The sequence below is a fragment of the Astyanax mexicanus genome, chromosome 18 (genome assembly GCF_023375975.1).
Source record: "Astyanax mexicanus isolate ESR-SI-001 chromosome 18, AstMex3_surface, whole genome shotgun sequence".
Lineage (NCBI taxonomy): Eukaryota > Metazoa > Chordata > Actinopteri > Characiformes > Acestrorhamphidae > Astyanax > Astyanax mexicanus.
The window spans coordinates 31624721-31648766 of record NC_064425.1 but is presented as its reverse complement, the minus strand read 5'-3'; the positions used below and the strand labels follow the sequence as shown (position 1 = coordinate 31648766).

Genomic DNA, 24046 nt, shown 5'->3' with positions numbered 1-24046 from the left:
TTTTTAAATTTTTTCACCCCTGCCATCCAAACAGCCTGAGTCCGCGGCACACTTGATCCAGGTAATTAAGACCTTCAGGATCACGTGAACATTCTAGACTCAGGTGTGTTAAATCTGAAATCTTTAGCGTGGTAGAGCCCCAGGAACAGGAGTCAGTCGCCCTGTACCTATGTTAAGAAAATAAAAAATAATGCATTTTTTCTTTATTTATTAGCATGAAGAAACAATATCCTCCTTCAGAAAAATGAAAGAACTTTTAAGTGAGTATTTAATCTGTATATGGTTTACTGTAAGTGTTTTATATGAAGAGTAAACACAGTGTAGCCTTGTAAAAAATTGTGACATCATGGACTGAACGGAGTAAAAAATAAAGGAAAGATGGAAAAGCTTACAGCACCTGGTATTCCCAGGCGGTCTCCCATCCAAGTACTAACCAGGCCCGACCCTGCTTAGCTTCCGAGATCAGACGAGATCGGGCGTTCTCAGGGTGGTATGGCCGTAAGCGAAAGATCAACTCCCAACAAGCCTATTTATAAGTCACTCACAGACCTGAGTCTTTTCACTGTCATTTACTGCTCTTGACAAAAGTAAAGCAGCTCTACGGACTAATACAAAGATCTTGCCTCAAAATAAAAGCTCCTTTTAACTTTCACTACAAAAAGTAACCAAAGAAAAAAAGACAAAAACTCCCTATATGTCTTAATTTTTATCTCTTCATTTTTTTGTTCAATTTTCTTGCTTTACGTTTCTTACTCAATGGAATGGAAGCTTCAGATTAGGCCCAATAAAAAAAAGCCCAATTAAAAAAAAAATCATATTTACAAAGAATATTCTGAGAAATAAATAAATAAAATCATACACACACATTAAAGTATACTTGGCATACATTTACAGAAAGGCCCTGTGTCCTACAGAAGGTGCCTTTTTAAATTTTTTCACCCCTGCCATCCAAACAGCCTGAGTCCGCGGCACACTTGATCCAGGTAATTAAGACCTTCAGGATCACGTGAACATTCTAGACTCAGGTGTGTTAAATCTGAAATCTTTAGCGTGGTAGAGCCCCAGGAACAGGAGTCAGTCGCCCTGTACCTATGTTAAGAAAATAAAAAATAATGCATTTTTTCTTTATTTATTAGCATGAAGAAACAATATCCTCCTTCAGAAAAATGAAAGAACTTTTAAGTGAGTATTTAATCTGTATATGGTTTACTGTAAGTGTTTTATATGAAGAGTAAACACAGTGTAGCCTTGTAAAAAATTGTGACATCATGGACTGAACGGAGTAAAAAATAAAGGAAAGATGGAAAAGCTTACAGCACCTGGTATTCCCAGGCGGTCTCCCATCCAAGTACTAACCAGGCCCGACCCTGCTTAGCTTCCGAGATCAGACGAGATCGGGCGTTCTCAGGGTGGTATGGCCGTAAGCGAAAGATCAACTCCCAACAAGCCTATTCATAAGTCACTCACAGACCTGAGTCTTTTCACTGTCATTTACTGCTCTTGACAAAAGTAAAGCAGCTCTACGGACTAATACAAAGATCTTGCCTCAAAATAAAAGCTCCTTTTAACTTTCACTACAAAAAGTAACCAAAGAAAAAAAGACAAAAACTCCCTATATGTCTTAATTTTTATCTCTTCATTTTTTTGTTCAATTTTCTTGCTCTACGTTTCTTAATCAATGGAATGGAAGCTTCAGATTAGGCCCAATAAAAAAAAGCCCAATTTAAAAAAAAATCATATTTACAAAGAATATTCTGAGAAATAAATAAATAAAATCATACACACACATTAAAGTATACTTGGCATACATTTACAGAAAGGCCCTGTGTCCTACAGAAGGTGCCTTTTTAATTTTTTTCACCCCTGCCATCCAAACAGCCTGAGTCCGCGGCACACTTGATCCAGGTAATTAAGACCTTCAGGATCACGTGAACATTCTAGACTCAGGTGTGTTAAATCTGAAATCTTTAGCGTGGTAGAGCCCCAGGAACAGGAGTCAGTCGCCCTGTACCTATGTTAAGAAAATAAAAAATAATGCATTTTTTCTTTATTTATTAGCATGAAGAAACAATATCCTCCTTCAGAAAAATGAAAGAACTTTTAAGTGAGTATTTAATCTGTATATGGTTTACTGTAAGTGTTTTATATGAAGAGTAAACACAGTGTAGCCTTGTAAAAAATTGTGACATCATGGACTGAACGGAGTAAAAAATAAAGGAAAGATGGAAAAGCTTACAGCACCTGGTATTCCCAGGCGGTCTCCCATCCAAGTACTAACCAGGCCCGACCCTGCTTAGCTTCCGAGATCAGACGAGATCGGGCGTTCTCAGGGTGGTATGGCCGTAAGCGAAAGATCAACTCCCAACAAGCCTATTCATAAGTCACTCACAGACCTGAGTCTTTTCACTGTCATTTACTGCTCTTGACAAAAGTAAAGCAGCTCTACGGACTAATACAAAGATCTTGCCTCAAAATAAAAGCTCCTTTTAACTTTCACTACAAAAAGTAACCAAAGAAAAAAAGACAAAAACTCCCTATATGTCTTAATTTTTATCTCTTCATTTTTTTGTTCAATTTTCTTGCTTTACGTTTCTTACTCAATGGAATGGAAGCTTCAGATTAGGCCCAATAAAAAAAAGCCCAATTAAAAAAAAAATCATATTTACAAAGAATATTCTGAGAAATAAATAAATAAAATCATACACACACATTAAAGTATACTTGGCATACATTTACAGAAAGGCCCTGTGTCCTACAGAAGGTGCCTTTTTAAATTTTTTCACCCCTGCCATCCAAACAGCCTGAGTCCGCGGCACACTTGATCCAGGTAATTAAGACCTTCAGGATCACGTGAACATTCTAGACTCAGGTGTGTTAAATCTGAAATCTTTAGCGTGGTAGATCCCCAGGAACAGGAGTCAGTCGCCCTGTACCTATGTTAAGAAAATAAAAAATAATGCATTTTTTCTTTATTTATTAGCATGAAGAAACAATATCCTCCTTCAGAAAAATGAAAGAACTTTTAAGTGAGTATTTAATCTGTATATGGTTTACTGTAAGTGTTTTATATGAAGAGTAAACACAGTGTAGCCTTGTAAAAAATTGTGACATCATGGACTGAACGGAGTAAAAAATAAAGGAAAGATGGAAAAGCTTACAGCACCTGGTATTCCCAGGCGGTCTCCCATCCAAGTACTAACCAGGCCCGACCCTGCTTAGCTTCCGAGATCAGACGAGATCGGGCGTTCTCAGGGTGGTATGGCCGTAAGCGAAAGATCAATTCCCAACAAGCCTATTTATAAGTCACTCACAGACCTGAGTCTTTTCACTGTCATTTACTGCTCTTGACAAAAGTAAAGCAGCTCTACGGACTAATACAAAGATCTTGCCTCAAAATAAAAGCTCCTTTTAACTTTCACTACAAAAAGTAACCAAAGAAAAAAAGACAAAAACTCCCTATATGTCTTAATTTTTATCTCTTCATTTTTTTTGTTCAATTTTCTTGCTCTACGTTTCTTACTCAATGGAATGGAAGCTTCAGATTAGGCCCAGTAAAAAAAAAAGCCCAATTAAAAAAAAAATCATATTTACAAAGAATATTCTGAGAAATAAATAAATAAAATCATACACACACATTAAAGTATACTTGGCATACATTTACAGAAAGGCCCTGTGTCCTACAGAACGTGCCTTTTTAATTTTTTTCACCCCTGCCATCCAAACAGCCTGAGTCCGCGGCACACTTGATCCAGGTAATTAAGACCTTCAGGATCACGTGAACATTCTAGACTCAGGTGTGTTAAATCTGAAATCTTTAGCGTGGTAGAGCCCCAGGAACAGAAGTCAGTCGCCCTGTACCTATGTTAAGAAAATAAAAAATAATGCATTTTTTCTTTATTTATTAGCATGAAGAAACAATATCCTCCTTCAGAAAAATGAAAGAACTTTTAAGTGAGTACTTAATCTGTATATGGTTTACTGTAAGTGTTTTATATGAAGAGTAAACACAGTGTAGCCTTGTAAAAATTTGTGACATCATGGACTGAACGGAGTAAAAAATAAAGGAAAGATGGAAAAGCTTACAGCACCTGGTATTCCCAGGCGGTCTCCCATCCAAGTACTAACCAGGCCCGACCCTGCTTAGCTTCCGAGATCAGACGAGATCGGGCGTTCTCAGGGTGGTATGGCCGTAAGCGAAAGATCAACTCCCAACAAGCCTATTTATAAGTCACTCACAGACCTGAGTCTTTTCACTGTCATTTACTGCTCTTGACAAAAGTAAAGCAGCTCTACGGACTAATACAAAGATCTTGCCTCAAAATAAAAGCTCCTTTTAACTTTCACTACAAAAAGTAACCAAAGAAAAAAAGACAAAAACTCCCTATATGTCTTAATTTTTATCTCTTCATTTTTTTTTTTCAATTTTCTTGCTCTACGTTTCTTACTCAATAGAATGGAAGCTTCAGATTATGCCCAATAAAAAAAAGCCCAATTAAAAAAAATCATATTTACAAAGAATATTCTGAGAAATAAATAAATAAAATCATACACACACATTAAAGTATACTTGGCATACATTTACAGAAAGGCCCTGTGTCCTACAGAAGGTGCCTTTTTAATTTTTTTCACCCCTGCCATCCAAACAGCCTGAGTCCGCGGCACACTTAATCTAGGTAATTAAGACCTTCAGGATCACGTGAACATTCTAGACTCAGGTGTGTTAAATCTGAAATCTTTAGTGTGGTAGAGCCCCAGGAACAGGAGTGAGCCGCCCTGTACCTATACGTTAAGAAAATAAAAAATAATGCATTTTTTTTCTTTATTTATTAGCATGAAGAAACAATATCCTCCTTCAGAAAAATGAAATAACTTTTAAGTGAGTATTTAATCTGTATATGGTTTACTGTAAGTGTTTTATATGAAGAGTAAACACAGTGTAGCCTTGTAAAAAATTGTGACATCATGGACTGAACGGAGTAAAAAATAAAGGAAAGATGGAAAAGCTTACAGCACCTGGTATTCCCAGGCGGTCTCCCATCCAAGTACTAACCAGGCCCGACCCTGCTTAGCTTCCGAGATCAGACGAGATCGGGCTTTCTCAGGGTGGTATGGCCGTAAGCGAAAGATCAACTCCCAACAAGCCTATTTATAAGTCACTCACAGACCTGAGTCTTTTCACTGTCATTTACTGCTCTTGACAAAAGTAAAGCAGCTCTACGGACTAATACAAAGATCTTGCCTCAAAATAAAAGCTCCTTTTAACTTTCACTACAAAAAGTAACCAAAGAAAAAAAGACAAAAACTCCCTATATGTCTTAATTTTTATCTCTTCATTTTTTTGTTCAATTTTCTTGCTTTACGTTTCTTACTCAATGGAATGGAAGCTTCAGATTAGGCCCAATAAAAAAAAGCCCAATTAAAAAAAAAATCATATTTACAAAGAATATTCTGAGAAATAAATAAATAAAATCATACACACACATTAAAGTATACTTGGCATACATTTACAGAAAGGCCCTGTGTCCTACAGAAGGTGCCTTTTTAAATTTTTTCACCCCTGCCATCCAAACAGCCTGAGTCCGCGGCACACTTGATCCAGGTAATTAAGACCTTCAGGATCACGTGAACATTCTAGACTCAGGTGTGTTAAATCTGAAATCTTTAGCGTGGTAGAGCCCCAGGAACAGGAGTCAGTCGCCCTGTACCTATGTTAAGAAAATAAAAAATAATGCATTTTTTCTTTATTTATTAGCATGAAGAAACAATATCCTCCTTCAGAAAAATGAAAGAACTTTTAAGTGAGTATTTAATCTGTATATGGTTTACTGTAAGTGTTTTATATGAAGAGTAAACACAGTGTAGCCTTGTAAAAAATTGTGACATCATGGACTGAACGGAGTAAAAAATAAAGGAAAGATGGAAAAGCTTACAGCACCTGGTATTCCCAGGCGGTCTCCCATCCAAGTACTAACCAGGCCCAACCCTGCTTAGCTTCCGAGATCAGACGAGATCGGGCGTTCTCAGGGTGGTATGGCCGTAAGCGAAAGATCAGCTCCCAACAAGCCTATTTATAAGTCACTCACAGACCTGAGTCTTTTCACTGTCATTTACTGCTCTTGACAAAAGTAAAGCAGCTCTACGGACTAATACAAAGATCTTGCCTCAAAATAAAAGCTCCTTTTAACTTTCACTACAAAAAGTAACCAAAGAAAAAAAGACAAAAACTCCCTATATGTCTTAATTTTTATCTCTTCATTTTTTTGTTCAATTTTCTTGCTTTACGTTTCTTACTCAATGGAATGGAAGCTTCAGATTAGGCCCAATAAAAAAAAGCCCAATTAAAAAAAAAATCATATTTACAAAGAATATTCTGAGAAATAAATAAATAAAATCATACACACACATTAAAGTATACTTGGCATACATTTACAGAAAGGCCCTGTGTCCTACAGAAGGTGCCTTTTTAATTTTTTTCACCCCTGCCATCCAAACAGCCTGAGTCCGCGGCACACTTGATCCAGGTAATTAAGACCTTCAGGATCACGTGAACATTCTAGACTCAGGTGTGTTAAATCTGAGATCTTTAGCGTGGTAGAGCCCCAGGAACAGGAGTCAGTCGCCCTGTACCTATGTTAAGAAAATAAAAAATAATGCATTTTTTCTTTATTTATTAGCATGAAGAAACAATATCCTCCTTCAGAAAAATGAAAGAACTTTTAAGTGAGTATTTAATCTGTATATGGTTTACTGTAAGTGTTTTATATGAAGAGTAAACACAGTGTAGCCTTGTAAAAAATTGTGACATCATGGACTGAACGGAGTAAAAAATAAAGGAAAGATGGAAAAGCTTACAGCACCTGGTATTCCCAGGCGGTCTCCCATCCAAGTACTAACCAGGCCCGACCCTGCTTAGCTTCCGAGATCAGACGAGATCGGGCGTTCTCAGGGTGGTATGGCCGTAAGCGAAAGATTAACTCCCAACAAGCCTATTTATAAGTCACTCTGAGTCTTTTCACTGTCATTTACTGCTCTTGACAAAAGTAAAGCAGCTACGGACTAATACAAAGATCTTGCCTCAAAATAAAAGCTCCTTTTAACTTTCACTACAAAAAGTAACCAAAGAAAAAAAGACAAAAACTCCCTATATGTCTTAATTTTTATCTCTTCATTTTTTTGTTCAATTTTCTTGCTCTACGTTTCTTAATCAATGGAATGGAAGCTTCAGATTAGGCCCAATAAAAAAAAAGCCCAATTTAAAAAAAAATCATATTTACAAAGAATATTCTGAGAAATAAATAAATAAAATCATACACACACATTAAAGTATACTTGGCATACATTTACAGAAAGGCCCTGTGTCCTACAGAAGGTGCCTTTTTAATTTTTTTCACCCCTGCCATCCAAACAGCCTGAGTCCGCGGCACACTTGATCCAGGTAATTAAGACCTTCAGGATCACGTGAACATTCTAGACTCAGGTGTGTTAAATCTGAAATCTTTAGCGTGGTAGAGCCCCAGGAACAGGAGTCAGTCGCCCTGTACCTATGTTAAGAAAATAAAAAATAATGCATTTTTTCTTCATTTATTAGCATGAAGAAACAATATCCTCCTTCAGAAAAATGAAATAACTTTTAAGTGAGTATTTAATCTGTATATGGTTTACTGTAAGTGTTTTATATGAAGAGTAAACACAGTGTAGCCTTGTAAAAAATTGTGACATCATGGACTGAACGGAGTAAAAAATAAAGGAAAGATGGAAAAGCTTACAGCACCTGGTATTCCCAGGCGGTCTCCCATCCAAGTACTAACCAGGCCCGACCCTGCTTAGCTTCCGAGATCAGACGAGATCAGGCGTTCTCAGGGTGCTATGGCCGTAAGCGAAAGATCAACTCCCAACAAGCCTATTTATAAGTCACTCACAGACCTGAGTCTTTTCACTGTCATTTACTGCTCTTGACAAAAGTAAAGCAGCTCTACGGACTAATACAAAGATCTTGCCTCAAAATAAAAGCTCCTTTTAACTTTCACTACAAAAAGTAACCAAAGAAAAAAAGACAAAAACTCCCTATATGTCTTAATTTTTATCTCTTCATTTTTTTGTTCAATTTTCTTGCTTTACGTTTCTTACTCAATGGAATGGAAGCTTCAGTTTAGGCCCAATAAAAAAAAGCCCAATTAAAAAAAAAATCATATTTACAAAGAATATTCTGAGAAATAAATAAATAAAATCATACACACACATTAAAGTATACTTGGCATACATTTACAGAAAGGCCCTGTGTCCTACAGAAGGTGCCTTTTTAAATTTTTTCACCCCTGCCATCCAAACAGCCTGAGTCCGCGGCACACTTGATCCAGGTAATTAAGACCTTCAGGATCACGTGAACATTCTAGACTCAGGTGTGTTAAATCTGAAATCTTTAGCGTGGTAGAGCCCCAGGAACAGGAGTCAGTCGCCCTGTACCTATGTTAAGAAAATAAAAAATAATGCATTTTTTCTTTATTTATTAGCATGAAGAAACAATATCCTCCTTCAGAAAAATGAAAGAACTTTTAAGTGAGTATTTAATCTGTATATGGTTTACTGTAAGTGTTTTATATGAAGAGTAAACACAGTGTAGCCTTGTAAAAAATTGTGACATCATGGACTGAACGGAGTAAAAAATAAAGGAAAGATGGAAAAGCTTACAGCACCTGGTATTCCCAGGCGGTCTCCCATCCAAGTCCTAACCAGGCCCGACCCTGCTTAGCTTCCGAGATCAGACGAGATCGGGCGTTCTCAGGGTGGTATGGCCGTAAGCGAAAGATCAACTCCCAACAAGCCTATTCATAAGTCACTCACAGACCTGAGTCTTTTCACTGTCATTTACTGCTCTTGACAAAAGTAAAGCAGCTCTACGGACTAATACAAAGATCTTGCCTCAAAATAAAAGCTCCTTTTAACTTTCACTACAAAAAGTAACCAAAGAAAAAAAGACAAAAACTCCCTATATGTCTTAATTTTTATCTCTTCATTTTTTTGTTCAATTTTCTTGCTTTACGTTTCTTACTCAATGGAATGGAAGCTTCAGATTAGGCCCAATAAAAAAAAAGCCCAATTAAAAAAAAAATCATATTTACAAAGAATATTCTGAGAAATAAATAAATAAAATCATACACACACATTAAAGTATACTTGGCATACATTTACAGAAAGGCCCTGTGTCCTACAGAAGGTGCCTTTTTAAATTTTTTCACCCCTGCCATCCAAACAGCCTGAGTCCGCGGCACACTTGATCCAGGTAATTAAGACCTTCAGGATCACGTGAACATTCTAGACTCAGGTGTGTTAAATCTGAAATCTTTAGCGTGGTAGAGCCCCAGGAACAGGAGTCAGTCGCCCTGTACCTATGTTAAGAAAATAAAAAATAATGCATTTTTTCTTTATTTATTAGCATGAAGAAACAATATCCTCCTTCAGAAAAATGAAAGAACTTTTAAGTGAGTATTTAATCTGTATATGGTTTACTGTAAGTGTTTTATATGAAGAGTAAACACAGTGTAGCCTTGTAAAAAATTGTGACATCATGGACTGAACGGAGTAAAAAATAAAGGAAAGATGGAAAAGCTTACAGCACCTGGTATTCCCAGGCGGTCTCCCATCCAAGTACTAACCAGGCCCGACCCTGCTTAGCTTCCGAGATCAGACGAGATCGGGCGTTCTCAGGGTGGTATGGCCGTAAGCGAAAGATCAACTCCCAACAAGCCTATTCATAAGTCACTGACAGACCTGAGTCTTTTCACTGTCATTTACTGCTCTTGACAAAAGTAAAGCAGCTCTACGGACTAATACAAAGATCTTGCCTCAAAATAAAAGCTCCTTTTAACTTTCACTACAAAAAGTAACCAAAGAAAAAAAGACAAAAACTCCCTATATGTCTTAATTTTTATCTCTTCATTTTTTTGTTCAATTTTCTTGCTCTACGTTTCTTAATCAATGGAATGGAAGCTTCAGATTAGGCCCAATAAAAAAAAGCCCAATTTAAAAAAAAATCATATTTACAAAGAATATTCTGAGAAATAAATAAATAAAATCATACACACACATTAAAGTATACTTGGCATACATTTACAGAAAGGCCCTGTGTCCTACAGAAGGTGCCTTTTTAATTTTTTTCACCCCTGCCATCCAAACAGCCTGAGTCCGCGGCACACTTGATCCAGGTAATTAAGACCTTCAGGATCACGTGAACATTCTAGACTCAGGTGTGTTAAATCTGAAATCTTTAGCGTGGTAGAGCCCCAGGAACAGGAGTCAGTCGCCCTGTACCTATGTTAAGAAAATAAAAAATAATGCATTTTTTCTTTATTTATTAGCATGAAGAAACAATATCCTCCTTCAGAAAAATGAAAGAACTTTTAAGTGAGTATTTAATCTGTATATGGTTTACTGTAAGTGTTTTATATGAAGAGTAAACACAGTGTAGCCTTGTAAAAAATTGTGACATCATGGACTGAACGGAGTAAAAAATAAAGGAAAGATGGAAAAGCTTACAGCACCTGGTATTCCCAGGCGGTCTCCCATCCAAGTACTAACCAGGCCCGACCCTGCTTAGCTTCCGAGATCAGACGAGATCGGGCGTTCTCAGGGTGGTATGGCCGTAAGCGAAAGATCAACTCCCAACAAGCCTATTCATAAGTCACTCACAGACCTGAGTCTTTTCACTGTCATTTACTGCTCTTGACAAAAGTAAAGCAGCTCTACGGACTAATACAAAGATCTTGCCTCAAAATAAAAGCTCCTTTTAACTTTCACTACAAAAAGTAACCAAAGAAAAAAAGACAAAAACTCCCTATATGTCTTAATTTTTATCTCTTCATTTTTTTGTTCAATTTTCTTGCTCTACGTTTCTTAATCAATGGAATGGAAGCTTCAGATTAGGCCCAATAAAAAAAAGCCCAATTTTAAAAAAAATCATATTTACAAAGAATATTCTGAGAAATAAATAAATAAAATCATACACACACATTAAAGTATACTTGGCATACATTTACAGAAAGGCCCTGTGTCCTACAGAAGGTGCCTTTTTAATTTTTTTCACCCCTGCCATCCAAACAGCCTGAGTCCGCGGCACACTTGATCCAGGTAATTAAGACCTTCAGGATCACGTGAACATTCTAGACTCAGGTGTGTTAAATCTGAAATCTTTAGCGTGGTAGAGCCCCAGGAACAGGAGTCAGTCGCCCTGTACCTATGTTAAGAAAATAAAAAATAATGCATTTTTTCTTTATTTATTAGCATGAAGAAACAATATCCTCCTTCAGAAAAATGAAAGAACTTTTAAGTGAGTATTTAATCTGTATATGGTTTACTGTAAGTGTTTTATATGAAGAGTAAACACAGTGTAGCCTTGTAAAAAATTGTGACATCATGGACTGAACGGAGTAAAAAATAAAGGAAAGATGGAAAAGCTTACAGCACCTGGTATTCCCAGGCGGTCTCCCATCCAAGTACTAACCAGGCCCGACCCTGCTTAGCTTCCGAGATCAGACGAGATCGGGCGTTCTCAGGGTGGTATGGCCGTAAGCGAAAGATCAACTCCCAACAAGCCTATTCATAAGTCACTCACAGACCTGAGTCTTTTCACTGTCATTTACTGCTCTTGACAAAAGTAAAGCAGCTCTACGGACTAATACAAAGATCTTGCCTCAAAATAAAAGCTCCTTTTAACTTTCACTACAAAAAGTAACCAAAGAAAAAAAGACAAAAACTCCCTATATGTCTTAATTTTTATCTCTTCATTTTTTTGTTCAATTTTCTTGCTTTACGTTTCTTACTCAATGGAATGGAAGCTTCAGATTAGGCCCAATAAAAAAAAGCCCAATTAAAAAAAAAATCATATTTACAAAGAATATTCTGAGAAATAAATAAATAAAATCATACACACACATTAAAGTATACTTGGCATACATTTACAGAAAGGCCCTGTGTCCTACAGAAGGTGCCTTTTTAATTTTTTTCACCCCTGCCATCCAAACAGCCTGAGTCCGCGGCACACTTGATCCAGGTAATTAAGACCTTCAGGATCACGTGAACATTCTAGACTCAGGTGTGTTAAATCTGAAATCTTTAGCGTGGTAGATCCCCAGGAACAGGAGTCAGTCGCCCTGTACCTATGTTAAGAAAATAAAAAATAATGCATTTTTTCTTTATTTATTAGCATGAAGAAACAATATCCTCCTTCAGAAAAATGAAAGAACTTTTAAGTGAGTATTTAATCTGTATATGGTTTACTGTAAGTGTTTTATATGAAGAGTAAACACAGTGTAGCCTTGTAAAAAATTGTGACATCATGGACTGAACGGAGTAAAAAATAAAGGAAAGATGGAAAAGCTTACAGCACCTGGTATTCCCAGGCGGTCTCCCATCCAAGTACTAACCAGGCCCGACCCTGCTTAGCTTCCGAGATCAGACGAGATCGGGCGTTCTCAGGGTGGTATGGCCGTAAGCGAAAGATCAATTCCCAACAAGCCTATTTATAAGTCACTCACAGACCTGAGTCTTTTCACTGTCATTTACTGCTCTTGACAAAAGTAAAGCAGCTCTACGGACTAATACAAAGATCTTGCCTCAAAATAAAAGCTCCTTTTAACTTTCACTACAAAAAGTAACCAAAGAAAAAAAGACAAAAACTCCCTATATGTCTTAATTTTTATCTCTTCATTTTTTTTGTTCAATTTTCTTGCTCTACGTTTCTTACTCAATGGAATGGAAGCTTCAGATTAGGCCCAGTAAAAAAAAAAGCCCAATTAAAAAAAAAATCATATTTACAAAGAATATTCTGAGAAATAAATAAATAAAATCATACACACACATTAAAGTATACTTGGCATACATTTACAGAAAGGCCCTGTGTCCTACAGAACGTGCCTTTTTAATTTTTTTCACCCCTGCCATCCAAACAGCCTGAGTCCGCGGCACACTTGATCCAGGTAATTAAGACCTTCAGGATCACGTGAACATTCTAGACTCAGGTGTGTTAAGTCTGAAATCTTTAGCGTGGTAGAGCCCCAGGAACAGAAGTCAGTCGCCCTGTACCTATGTTAAGAAAATAAAAAATAATGCATTTTTTCTTTATTTATTAGCATGAAGAAACAATATCCTCCTTCAGAAAAATGAAAGAACTTTTAAGTGAGTACTTAATCTGTATATGGTTTACTGTAAGTGTTTTATATGAAGAGTAAACACAGTGTAGCCTTGTAAAAATTTGTGACATCATGGACTGAACGGAGTAAAAAATAAAGGAAAGATGGAAAAGCTTACAGCACCTGGTATTCCCAGGCGGTCTCCCATCCAAGTACTAACCAGGCCCGACCCTGCTTAGCTTCCGAGATCGGGCGTTCTCAGGGTGGTATGGCCGTAAGCGAAAGATCAACTCCCAACAAGCCTATTTATAAGTCACTCACAGACCTGAGTCTTTTCACTGTCATTTACTGCTCTTGACAAAAGTAAAGCAGCTCTACGGACTAATACAAAGATCTTGCCTCAAAATAAAAGCTCCTTTTAACTTTCACTACAAAAAGTAACCAAAGAAAAAAAGACAAAAACTCCCTATATGTCTTAATTTTTATCTCTTCATTTTTTTTTTTCAATTTTCTTGCTCTACGTTTCTTACTCAATAGAATGGAAGCTTCAGATTATGCCCAATAAAAAAAAGCCCAATTAAAAAAAATCATATTTACAAAGAATATTCTGAGAAATAAATAAATAAAATCATACACACACATTAAAGTATACTTGGCATACATTTACAGAAAGGCCCTGTGTCCTACAGAAGGTGCCTTTTTAATTTTTTTCACCCCTGCCATCCAAACAGCCTGAGTCCGCGGCACACTTAATCTAGGTAATTAAGACCTTCAGGATCACGTGAACATTCTAGACTCAGGTGTGTTAAATCTGAAATCTTTAGTGTGGTAGAGCCCCAGGAACAGGAGTGAGCCGCCCTGTACCTATACGTTAAGAAAATAAAAAATAATGCATTTTTTTTCTTTATTTATTAGCATGAAGAAACAATATCCTCCTTCAGAAAAATGAAATAACTTTTAAGTGAGTATTTAATCTGTATATGGTTTACTGTAAGTGTTTTATATGAAGAGTAAACACAGTGTAGCCTTGTAAAAAATTGTGACATCATGGACTGAACGGAGTAAAAAATAAAGGAAAGATGGAAAAGCTTACAGCACCTGGTATTCCCAGGCGGTCTCCCATCCAAGTACTAACCAGGCCCGACCCTGCTTAGCTTCCGAGATCAGACGAGATCGGGCTTTCTCAGGGTGGTATGGCCGTAAGCGAAAGATCAACTCCCAACAAGCCTATTTATAAGTCACTCACAGACCTGAGTCTTTTCACTGTCATTTACTGCTCTTGACAAAAGTAAAGCAGCTCTACGGACTAATACAAAGATCTTGCCTCAAAATAAAAGCTCCTTTTAACTTTCACTACAAAAAGTAACCAAAGAAAAAAAGACAAAAACTCCCTATATGTCTTAATTTTTATCTCTTCATTTTTTTTGTTCAATTTTCTTGCTTTACGTTTCTTACTCAATGGAATGGAAGCTTCAGATTAGGCCCAATAAAAAAAAGCCCAATTAAAAAAAAAATCATATTTACAAAGAATATTCTGAGAAATAAATAAATAAAATCATACACACACATTAAAGTATACTTGGCATACATTTACAGAAAGGCCCTGTGTCCTACAGAAGGTGCCTTTTTAAATTTTTTCACCCCTGCCATCCAAACAGCCTGAGTCCGCGGCACACTTGATCCAGGTAATTAAGACCTTCAGGATCACGTGAACATTCTAGACTCAGGTGTGTTAAATCTGAAATCTTTAGCGTGGTAGAGCCCCAGGAACAGGAGTCAGTCGCCCTGTACCTATGTTAAGAAAATAAAAAATAATGCATTTTTTCTTTATTTATTAGCATGAAGAAACAATATCCTCCTTCAGAAAAATGAAAGAACTTTTAAGTGAGTATTTAATCTGTATATGGTTTACTGTAAGTGTTTTATATGAAGAGTAAACACAGTGTAGCCTTGTAAAAAATTGTGACATCATGGACTGAACGGAGTAAAAAATAAAGGAAAGATGGAAAAGCTTACAGCACCTGGTATTCCCAGGCGGTCTCCCATCCAAGTACTAACCAGGCCCGACCCTGCTTAGCTTCCGAGATCAGACGAGATCGGGCGTTCTCAGGGTGGTATGGCCGTAAGCGAAAGATCAACTCCCAACAAGCCTATTTATAAGTCACTCACAGACCTGAGTCTTTTCACTGTCATTTACTGCTCTTGACAAAAGTAAAGCAGCTCTACGGACTAATACAAAGATCTTGCCTCAAAATAAAAGCACCTTTTAACTTTCACTACAAAAAGTAACCAAAGAAAAAAAGACAAAAACTCCCTATATGTCTTAATTTTTATCTCTTCATTTTTTTTGTTGAATTTTCTTGCTCTACGTTTCTTACTCAATGGAATGGAAGCTTCAGATTAGGCCCAATAAAAAAGCCCAATTAAAAAAAAATCATATTTACAAAGAATATTCTGAGAAATAAATAAAAAAAATCATACACACACATTAAAGTATACTTGGCATACATTTACAGAAAGGCCCTGTGTCCTACAGAAGGTGCCTTTTTAAATTTTTTCACCCCTGCCATCCAAACAGCCTGAGTCCGCGGCACACTTGATCCAGGTAATTAAGACCTTCAGGATCACGTGAACATTCTAGACTCAGGTGTGTTAAATCTGAAATCTTTAGCGTGGTAGAGCCCCAGGAACAGGAGTCAGTCGCCCTGTACCTATGTTAAGAAAATAAAAAATAATGCATTTTTTCTTTATTTATTAGCATGAAGAAACAATATCCTCCTTCAGAAAAATGAAAGAACTTTTAAGTGAGTATTTAATCTGTATATGGTTTACTGTAAGTGTTTTATATGAAGAGTAAACACAGTGTAGCCTTGTAAAAAATTGTGACATCATGGACTGAACGGAGTAAAAAATAAAGGAAAGATGGAAAAGCTTACAGCACCTGGTATTCCCAGGCGGTCTCCCATCCAAGTACTAACCAGGCCCGACCCTGCTTAGCTTCCGAGATCAGACGAGATCGGGCGTTCTCAGGGTGGTATGGCCGTAAGCGAAAGATCAACTCCCAACAAGCCTATTTATAAGTCACTCACAGACCTGAGTCTTTTCACTGTCATTTACTGCTCTTGACAAAAGTAAAGCAGCTCTACGGACTAATACAAAGATCTTGCCTCAAAATAAAAGCTCCTTTTAACTTTCACTACAAAAAGTAACCAAAGAAAAAAAGACAAAAACTCCCTATATGTCTTAATTTTTATCTCTTCATTTTTTTTTTGTTCAATTTTCTTGCTCTACGTTTCTTACTCAATAGAATGGAAGCTTCAGATTAGGCCCAATAAAAAAAAGCCCAATTAAAAAAAAATCATATTTACAAAGAATATTCTGAGAAATAAATAAATAAAATCATACACACACATTAAAGTATACTTGGCATACATTTACAGAAAGGCCCTGTGTCCTACAGAACGTGCCTTTTTAATTTTTTTCACCCCTGCCATCCAAACAGCCTGAGTCCGCGGCACACTTGATCCAGGTAATTAAGACCTTCAGGATCACGTGAACATTCTAGACTCAGGTGTGTTAAATCTGAAATCTTTAGCGTGGTAGAGCCCCAGGAACAGAAGTCAGTCGCCCTGTACCTATGTTAAGAAAATAAAAAATAATGCATTTTTTCTTTATTTATTAGCATGAAGAAACAATATCCTCCTTCAGAAAAATGAAAGAACTTTTAAGTGAGTACTTAATCTGTATATGGTTTACTGTAAGTGTTTTATATGAAGAGTAAACACAGTGTAGCCTTGTAAAAATTTGTGACATCATGGACTGAACGGAGTAAAAAATAAAGGAAAGATGGAAAAGCTTACAGCACCTGGTATTCCCAGGCGGTCTCCCATCCAAGTACTAACCAGGCCCGACCCTGCTTAGCTTCCGAGATCAGACGAGATCGGGCGTTCTCAGGGTGGTATGGCCGTAAGCGAAAGATCAACTCCCAACAAGCCTATTTATAAGTCACTCACAGACCTGAGTCTTTTCACTGTCATTTACTGCTCTTGACAAAAGTAAAGCAGCTCTACGGACTAATACAAAGATCTTGCCTCAAAATAAAAGCTCCTTTTAACTTTCACTACAAAAAGTAACCAAAGAAAAAAAGACAAAAACTCCCTGTATGTCTTAATTTTTATCTCTTCATTTTTTTTTTTCAATTTTCTTGCTCTACGTTTCTTACTCAATGGAATGGAAGCTTCAGATTAGGCCCAATAAAAAAAGCCCAATTAAAAAAAAATCATATTTACAAAGAATATTCTGAGAAATAAATAAATAAAATCATACACACACATTAAAGTATACTTGGCATACATTTACAGAAAGGCCCAAGGTGCCTTTTTAATTTTTTTCACCCCTGCCATCCAAACAGCCTGAGTCCGCGGCACACTTGATCCAGGTAATTAAGACCTTCAGGATACACGTGAACATTCTAGACTCAGGTGTGTTAAATCTGAAATCTTTAGCGTGGTAGAGCCCCATGAACAGGAGTCAGTCGCCCTGTACCTATGTTAAGAAAATAAAAAATAATGCATTTTTTCTTTATTTATTAGCATGAAGAAACAATATCCTCCTTCAAAAAAATGAAAGAACTTTTAAGTGAGTATTTAATCTGTATATGGTTTACTGTAAGTGTTTTATATGAAGAGTAAACACAGTGTAGCCTTGTAAAAATTTGTGACATCATGGACTGAACGGAGTAAAAAATAAAGGAAAGATGGAAAAGCTTACAGCACCTGGTATTCCCAGGCGGTCTCCCATCCAAGTACTAACCAGGCCCGACCCTGCTTAGCTTCCGAGATCAGACGAGATCGGGCGTTCTCAGGGTGGTATGGTCGTAAGCGAAAGATCAACTCCCAACAAGCCTATTTATAAGTCACTCACAGACCTGAGTCTTTTCACTGTCATTTACTGCTCTTGACAAAAGTAAAGCAGCTCTACGGACTAATACAAAGATCTTGCCTCAAAATAAAAGCTCCTTTTAACTTTCACTACAAAAAGTAACCAAAGAAAAAAAGACAAAAACTCCCTATATGTCTTAATTTTTATCTCTTCATTTTTTTTGTTCAATTTTCTTGCTCTACGTTTCTTACTCAATGGAATGGAAGCTTCAGATTAGGCCCAATAAAAAAAAAGCCCAATTAAAAAAAAATCATATTTACAAAGAATATTCTGAGAAATAAATAAATAAAATCATACACACACATTAAAGTATACTTGGCATACATTTACAGAAAGGCCCTGTGTCCTACAGAAGGTGCCTTTTTAAATTTTTTCACCCCTGCCATCCAAACAGCCTGAGTCCGCGGCACACTTGATCCAGGTAATTAAGACCTTCAGGATCACGTGAACATTCTAGACTCAGGTGTGTTAAATCTGAAATCTTTAGCGTGGTAGAGCCCCAGGAACAGGAGTCAGTCGCCCTGTACCTATGTTAAGAAAATAAAAAATAATGCATTTTTTCTTTATTTATTAGCATGAAGAAACAATATCCTCCTTCAGAAAAATGAAAGAACTTTTAAGTGAGTATTTAATCTGTATATGGTTTACTGTAAGTGTTTTATATGAAGAGTAAACACAGTGTAGCCTTGTAAAAAATTGTGACATCATGGACTGAACGGAGTAAAAAATAAAGGAAAGATGGAAAAGCTTACAGCACCTGGTATTCCCAGGCGGTCTCCCATCCAAGTACTAACCAGGCCCGACCCTGCTTAGCTTCCGAGATCAGACGAGATCGGGCGTTCTCAGGGTGGTATGGCCGTAAGCGAAAGATCAACTCCCAACAAGCCTATTTATAAGTCACTCACAGACCTGAGTCTTTTCACTGTCATTTACTGCTCTTGACAAAAGTAAAGCAGCTCTACGGACTAATACAAAGATCTTGCCTCAAAATAAAAGCTCCTTTTAACTTTCACTACAAAAAGTAACCAAAGAAAAAAAGACAAAAACTCCCTATATGTCTTAATTTTTATCTCTTCATTTTTTTGTTCAATTTTCTTGCTTTACGTTTCTTACTCAATGGAATGGAAGCTTCAGATTAGGCCCAATAAAAAAAAGCCCAATTAAAAAAAAAATCATATTTACAAAGAATATTCTGAGAAATAAATAAATAAAATCATACACACACATTAAAGTATACTTGGCATACATTTACAGAAAGGCCCTGTGTCCTACAGAAGGTGCCTTTTTAAATTTTTTCACCCCTGCCATCCAAACAGCCTGAGTCCGCGGCACACTTGATCCAGGTAATTAAGACCTTCAGGATCACGTGAACATTCTAGACTCAGGTGTGTTAAATCTGAAATCTTTAGCGTGGTAGAGCCCCAGGAACAGGAGTCAGTCGCCCTGTACCTATGTTAAGAAAATAAAAAATAATGCATTTTTTCTTTATTTATTAGCATGAAGAAACAATATCCTCCTTCAGAAAAATGAAAGAACTTTTAAGTGAGTATTTAATCTGTATATGGTTTACTGTAAGTGTTTTATATGAAGAGTAAACACAGTGTAGCCTTGTAAAAAATTGTGACATCATGGACTGAACGGAGTAAAAAATAAAGGAAAGATGGAAAAGCTTACAGCACCTGGTATTCCCAGGCGGTCTCCCATCCAAGTACTAACCAGGCCCGACCCTGCTTAGCTTCCGAGATCAGACGAGATCGGGCGTTCTCAGGGTGGTATGGCCGTAAGCGAAAGATCAACTCCCAACAAGCCTATTCATAAGTCACTCACAGACCTGAGTCTTTTCACTGTCATTTACTGCTCTTGACAAAAGTAAAGCAGCTCTACGGACTAATACAAAGATCTTGCCTCAAAATAAAAGCTCCTTTTAACTTTCACTACAAAAAGTAACCAAAGAAAAAAAGACAAAAACTCCCTATATGTCTTAATTTTTATCTCTTCATTTTTTTGTTCAATTTTCTTGCTTTACGTTTCTTACTCAATGGAATGGAAGCTTCAGATTAGGCCCAATAAAAAAAAAGCCCAATTAAAAAAAAAATCATATTTACAAAGAATATTCTGAGAAATAAATAAATAAAATCATACACACACATTAAAGTATACTTGGCATACATTTACAGAAAGGCCCTGTGTCCTACAGAAGGTGCCTTTTTAATTTTTTTCACCCCTGCCATCCAAACAGCCTGAGTCCGCGGCACACTTGATCCAGGTAATTAAGACCTTCAGGATCACGTGAACATTCTAGACTCAGGTGTGTTAAATCTGAAATCTTTAGCGTGGTAGAGCCCCAGGAACAGGAGTCAGTCGCCCTGTACCTATGTTAAGAAAATAAAAAATAATGCATTTTTTCTTCATTTATTAGCATGAAGAAACAATATCCTCCTTCAGAAAAATGAAATAACTTTTAAGTGAGTATTTAATCTGTATATGGTTTACTGTAAGTGTTTTATATGAAGAGTAAACACAGTGTAGCCTTGTAAAAAATTGTGACATCATGGACTGAACGGAGTAAAAAATAAAGGAAAGATGGAAAAGCTTACAGCACCTGGTATTCCCAGGCGGTCTCCCATCCAAGTACTAACCAGGCCCGACCCTGCTTAGCTTCCGAGATCAGACGAGATCAGGCGTTCTCAGGGTGGTATGGCCGTAAGCGAAAGATCAACTCCCAACAAGCCTATTTATAAGTCACTCACAGACCTGAGTCTTTTCACTGTCATTTACTGCTCTTGACAAAAGTAAAGCAGCTCTACGGACTAATACAAAGATCTTGCCTCAAAATAAAAGCTCCTTTTAACTTTCACTACAAAAAGTAACCAAAGAAAAAAAGACAAAAACTCCCTATATGTCTTAATTTTTATCTCTTCATTTTTTTGTTCAATTTTCTTGCTTTACGTTTCTTACTCAATGGAATGGAAGCTTCAGTTTAGGCCCAATAAAAAAAAGCCCAATTAAAAAAAAAATCATATTTACAAAGAATATTCTGAGAAATAAATAAATAAAATCATACACACACATTAAAGTATACTTGGCATACATTTACAGAAAGGCCCTGTGTCCTACAGAAGGTGCCTTTTTAAATTTTTTCACCCCTGCCATCCAAACAGCCTGAGTCCGCGGCACACTTGATCCAGGTAATTAAGACCTTCAGGATCACGTGAACATTCTAGACTCAGGTGTGTTAAATCTGAAATCTTTAGCGTGGTAGAGCCCCAGGAACAGGAGTCAGTCGCCCTGTACCTATGTTAAGAAAATAAAAAATAATGCATTTTTTCTTTATTTATTAGCATGAAGAAACAATATCCTCCTTCAGAAAAATGAAAGAACTTTTAAGTGAGTATTTAATCTGTATATGGTTTACTGTAAGTGTTTTATATGAAGAGTAAACACAGTGTAGCCTTGTAAAAAATTGTGACATCATGGACTGAACGGAGTAAAAAATAAAGGAAAGATGGAAAAGCTTACAGCACCTGGTATTCCCAGGCGGTCTCCCATCCAAGTACTAACCAGGCCCGACCCTGCTTAGCTTCCGAGATCAGACGAGATCGGGCGTTCTCAGGGTGGTATGGCCGTAAGCGAAAGATCAACTCCCAACAAGCCTATTCATAAGTCACTCACAGACCTGAGTCTTTTCACTGTCATTTACTGCTCTTGACAAAAGTAAAGCAGCTCTACGGACTAATACAAAGATCTTGCCTCAAAATAAAAGCTCCTTTTAACTTTCACTACAAAAAGTAACCAAAGAAAAAAAGACAAAAACTCCCTATATGTCTTAATTTTTATCTCTTCATTTTTTTGTTCAATTTTCTTGCTTTACGTTTCTTACTCAATGGAATGGAAGCTTCAGATTAGGCCCAATAAAAAAAAAGCCCAATTAAAAAAAAAATCATATTTACAAAGAATATTCTGAGAAATAAATAAATAAAATCATACACACACATTAAAGTATACTTGGCATACATTTACAGAAAGGCCCTGTGTCCTACAGAAGGTGCCTTTTTAAATTTTTTCACCCCTGCCATCCAAACAGCCTGAGTCCGCGGCACACTTGATCCAGGTAATTAAGACCTTCAGGATCACGTGAACATTCTAGACTCAGGTGTGTTAAATCTGAAATCTTTAGCGTGGTAGAGCCCCAGGAACAGGAGTCAGTCGCCCTGTACCTATGTTAAGAAAATAAAAAATAATGCATTTTTTCTTTATTTATTAGCATGAAGAAACAATATCCTCCTTCAGAAAAATGAAAGAACTTTTAAGTGAGTATTTAATCTGTATATGGTTTACTGTAAGTGTTTTATATGAAGAGTAAACACAGTGTAGCCTTGTAAAAAATTGTGACATCATGGACTGAACGGAGTAAAAAATAAAGGAAAGATGGAAAAGCTTACAGCACCTGGTATTCCCAGGCGGTCTCCCATCCAAGTACTAACCAGGCCCGACCCTGCTTAGCTTCCGAGATCAGACGAGATCGGGCGTTCTCAGGGTGGTATGGCCGTAAGCGAAAGATCAACTCCCAACAAGCCTATTCATAAGTCACTGACAGACCTGAGTCTTTTCACTGTCATTTACTGCTCTTGACAAAAGTAAAGCAGCTCTACGGACTAATACAAAGATCTTGCCTCAAAATAAAAGCTCCTTTTAACTTTCACTACAAAAAGTAACCAAAGAAAAAAAGACAAAAACTCCCTATATGTCTTAATTTTTATCTCTTCATTTTTTTGTTCAATTTTCTTGCTCTACGTTTCTTAATCAATGGAATGGAAGCTTCAGATTAGGCCCAATAAAAAAAAGCCCAATTTAAAAAAAAATCATATTTACAAAGAATATTCTGAGAAATAAATAAATAAAATCATACACACACATTAAAGTATACTTGGCATACATTTACAGAAAGGCCCTGTGTCCTACAGAAGGTGCCTTTTTAATTTTTTTCACCCCTGCCATCCAAACAGCCTGAGTCCGCGGCACACTTGATCCAGGTAATTAAGACCTTCAGGATCACGTGAACATTCTAGACTCAGGTGTGTTAAATCTGAAATCTTTAGCGTGGTAGAGCCCCAGGAACAGGAGTCAGTCGCCCTGTACCTATGTTAAGAAAATAAAAAATAATGCATTTTTTCTTTATTTATTAGCATGAAGAAACAATATCCTCCTTCAGAAAAATGAAAGAACTTTTAAGTGAGTATTTAATCTGTATATGGTTTACTGTAAGTGTTTTATATGAAGAGTAAACACAGTGTAGCCTTGTAAAAAATTGTGACATCATGGACTGAACGGAGTAAAAAATAAAGGAAAGATGGAAAAGCTTACAGCACCTGGTATTCCCAGGCGGTCTCCCATCCAAGTACTAACCAGGCCCGACCCTGCTTAGCTTCCGAGATCAGACGAGATCGGGCGTTCTCAGGGTGGTATGGCCGTAAGCGAAAGATCAACTCCCAACAAGCCTATTCATAAGTCACTCACAGACCTGAGTCTTTTCACTGTCATTTACTGCTCTTGACAAAAGTAAAGCAGCTCTACGGACTAATACAAAGATCTTGCCTCAAAATAAAAGCTCCTTTTAACTTTCACTACAAAAAGTAACCAAAGAAAAAAAGACAAAAACTCCCTATATGTCTTAATTTTTATCTCTTCATTTTTTTGTTCAATTTTCTTGCTTTACGTTTCTTACTCAATGGAATGGAAGCTTCAGATTAGGCCCAATAAAAAAAAGCCCAATTAAAAAAAAAATCATATTTACAAAGAATATTCTGAGAAATAAATAAATAAAATCATACACACACATTAAAGTATACTTGGCATACATTTACAGAAAGGCCCTGTGTCCTACAGAAGGTGCCTTTTTAATTTTTTTCACCCCTGCCATCCAAACAGCCTGAGTCCGCGGCACACTTGATCCAGGTAATTAAGACCTTCAGGATCACGTG

The 24046-nt window shown here is 36.9% G+C and overlaps 25 non-coding genes and 1 pseudogene across 25 annotated transcripts; all 26 read right to left on the bottom strand.

Moving 5' to 3' along the window:
- Window positions 1-385: 385 nt before the first annotated feature.
- Window positions 386-504, bottom strand: LOC125784238 (5S ribosomal RNA). The gene has a single exon (XR_007426958.1). It is a non-coding gene; the product is annotated as a 5S ribosomal RNA (ribosomal RNA).
- An 803-nt stretch (window positions 505-1307) lies between these two features.
- LOC125784237 (5S ribosomal RNA) lies at window positions 1308-1426 on the bottom strand. The gene has a single exon (XR_007426957.1). It is a non-coding gene; the product is annotated as a 5S ribosomal RNA (ribosomal RNA).
- An 803-nt stretch (window positions 1427-2229) lies between these two features.
- On the bottom strand, window positions 2230-2348 carry LOC125784236 (5S ribosomal RNA). Its single transcript, XR_007426956.1, has one exon. It is a non-coding gene; the product is annotated as a 5S ribosomal RNA (ribosomal RNA).
- An 803-nt stretch (window positions 2349-3151) lies between these two features.
- LOC125784235 (5S ribosomal RNA) lies at window positions 3152-3270 on the bottom strand. The gene has a single exon (XR_007426955.1). It is a non-coding gene; the product is annotated as a 5S ribosomal RNA (ribosomal RNA).
- An 806-nt stretch (window positions 3271-4076) lies between these two features.
- Window positions 4077-4195, bottom strand: LOC125784234 (5S ribosomal RNA). The gene has a single exon (XR_007426954.1). It is a non-coding gene; the product is annotated as a 5S ribosomal RNA (ribosomal RNA).
- Window positions 4196-5001: 806 nt separating this feature from the next.
- LOC125783121 (5S ribosomal RNA) lies at window positions 5002-5120 on the bottom strand. The gene has a single exon (XR_007425856.1). It is a non-coding gene; the product is annotated as a 5S ribosomal RNA (ribosomal RNA).
- Window positions 5121-5923: 803 nt separating this feature from the next.
- Window positions 5924-6042, bottom strand: LOC125783662 (5S ribosomal RNA). The gene has a single exon (XR_007426382.1). It is a non-coding gene; the product is annotated as a 5S ribosomal RNA (ribosomal RNA).
- Window positions 6043-6845: 803 nt separating this feature from the next.
- LOC125784232 (5S ribosomal RNA) lies at window positions 6846-6964 on the bottom strand. Its single transcript, XR_007426952.1, has one exon. It is a non-coding gene; the product is annotated as a 5S ribosomal RNA (ribosomal RNA).
- A 795-nt stretch (window positions 6965-7759) lies between these two features.
- On the bottom strand, window positions 7760-7878 carry LOC125783244 (5S ribosomal RNA). Its single transcript, XR_007425978.1, has one exon. It is a non-coding gene; the product is annotated as a 5S ribosomal RNA (ribosomal RNA).
- Window positions 7879-8681: 803 nt separating this feature from the next.
- Window positions 8682-8800, bottom strand: LOC125783237 (5S ribosomal RNA). The gene has a single exon (XR_007425971.1). It is a non-coding gene; the product is annotated as a 5S ribosomal RNA (ribosomal RNA).
- Window positions 8801-9604: 804 nt separating this feature from the next.
- LOC125784231 (5S ribosomal RNA) lies at window positions 9605-9723 on the bottom strand. The gene has a single exon (XR_007426951.1). It is a non-coding gene; the product is annotated as a 5S ribosomal RNA (ribosomal RNA).
- An 803-nt stretch (window positions 9724-10526) lies between these two features.
- LOC125784230 (5S ribosomal RNA) lies at window positions 10527-10645 on the bottom strand. The gene has a single exon (XR_007426950.1). It is a non-coding gene; the product is annotated as a 5S ribosomal RNA (ribosomal RNA).
- An 803-nt stretch (window positions 10646-11448) lies between these two features.
- Window positions 11449-11567, bottom strand: LOC125784229 (5S ribosomal RNA). Its single transcript, XR_007426949.1, has one exon. It is a non-coding gene; the product is annotated as a 5S ribosomal RNA (ribosomal RNA).
- Window positions 11568-12370: 803 nt separating this feature from the next.
- LOC125784228 (5S ribosomal RNA) lies at window positions 12371-12489 on the bottom strand. The gene has a single exon (XR_007426948.1). It is a non-coding gene; the product is annotated as a 5S ribosomal RNA (ribosomal RNA).
- Window positions 12490-13295: 806 nt separating this feature from the next.
- Window positions 13296-13404, bottom strand: LOC125783281 (5S ribosomal RNA; annotated as a pseudogene).
- Window positions 13405-14210: 806 nt separating this feature from the next.
- LOC125783120 (5S ribosomal RNA) lies at window positions 14211-14329 on the bottom strand. Its single transcript, XR_007425855.1, has one exon. It is a non-coding gene; the product is annotated as a 5S ribosomal RNA (ribosomal RNA).
- An 804-nt stretch (window positions 14330-15133) lies between these two features.
- Window positions 15134-15252, bottom strand: LOC125784227 (5S ribosomal RNA). The gene has a single exon (XR_007426947.1). It is a non-coding gene; the product is annotated as a 5S ribosomal RNA (ribosomal RNA).
- An 801-nt stretch (window positions 15253-16053) lies between these two features.
- Window positions 16054-16172, bottom strand: LOC125784226 (5S ribosomal RNA). The gene has a single exon (XR_007426946.1). It is a non-coding gene; the product is annotated as a 5S ribosomal RNA (ribosomal RNA).
- An 805-nt stretch (window positions 16173-16977) lies between these two features.
- LOC125784225 (5S ribosomal RNA) lies at window positions 16978-17096 on the bottom strand. The gene has a single exon (XR_007426945.1). It is a non-coding gene; the product is annotated as a 5S ribosomal RNA (ribosomal RNA).
- Window positions 17097-17887: 791 nt separating this feature from the next.
- Window positions 17888-18006, bottom strand: LOC125783085 (5S ribosomal RNA). The gene has a single exon (XR_007425819.1). It is a non-coding gene; the product is annotated as a 5S ribosomal RNA (ribosomal RNA).
- An 804-nt stretch (window positions 18007-18810) lies between these two features.
- Window positions 18811-18929, bottom strand: LOC125784224 (5S ribosomal RNA). The gene has a single exon (XR_007426944.1). It is a non-coding gene; the product is annotated as a 5S ribosomal RNA (ribosomal RNA).
- Window positions 18930-19732: 803 nt separating this feature from the next.
- Window positions 19733-19851, bottom strand: LOC125784223 (5S ribosomal RNA). Its single transcript, XR_007426943.1, has one exon. It is a non-coding gene; the product is annotated as a 5S ribosomal RNA (ribosomal RNA).
- An 804-nt stretch (window positions 19852-20655) lies between these two features.
- Window positions 20656-20774, bottom strand: LOC125783013 (5S ribosomal RNA). The gene has a single exon (XR_007425749.1). It is a non-coding gene; the product is annotated as a 5S ribosomal RNA (ribosomal RNA).
- An 803-nt stretch (window positions 20775-21577) lies between these two features.
- LOC125784221 (5S ribosomal RNA) lies at window positions 21578-21696 on the bottom strand. Its single transcript, XR_007426941.1, has one exon. It is a non-coding gene; the product is annotated as a 5S ribosomal RNA (ribosomal RNA).
- Window positions 21697-22500: 804 nt separating this feature from the next.
- Window positions 22501-22619, bottom strand: LOC125784220 (5S ribosomal RNA). The gene has a single exon (XR_007426940.1). It is a non-coding gene; the product is annotated as a 5S ribosomal RNA (ribosomal RNA).
- An 803-nt stretch (window positions 22620-23422) lies between these two features.
- Window positions 23423-23541, bottom strand: LOC125784219 (5S ribosomal RNA). Its single transcript, XR_007426939.1, has one exon. It is a non-coding gene; the product is annotated as a 5S ribosomal RNA (ribosomal RNA).
- Between the last annotated feature and the right edge of the window lie 505 nt (window positions 23542-24046).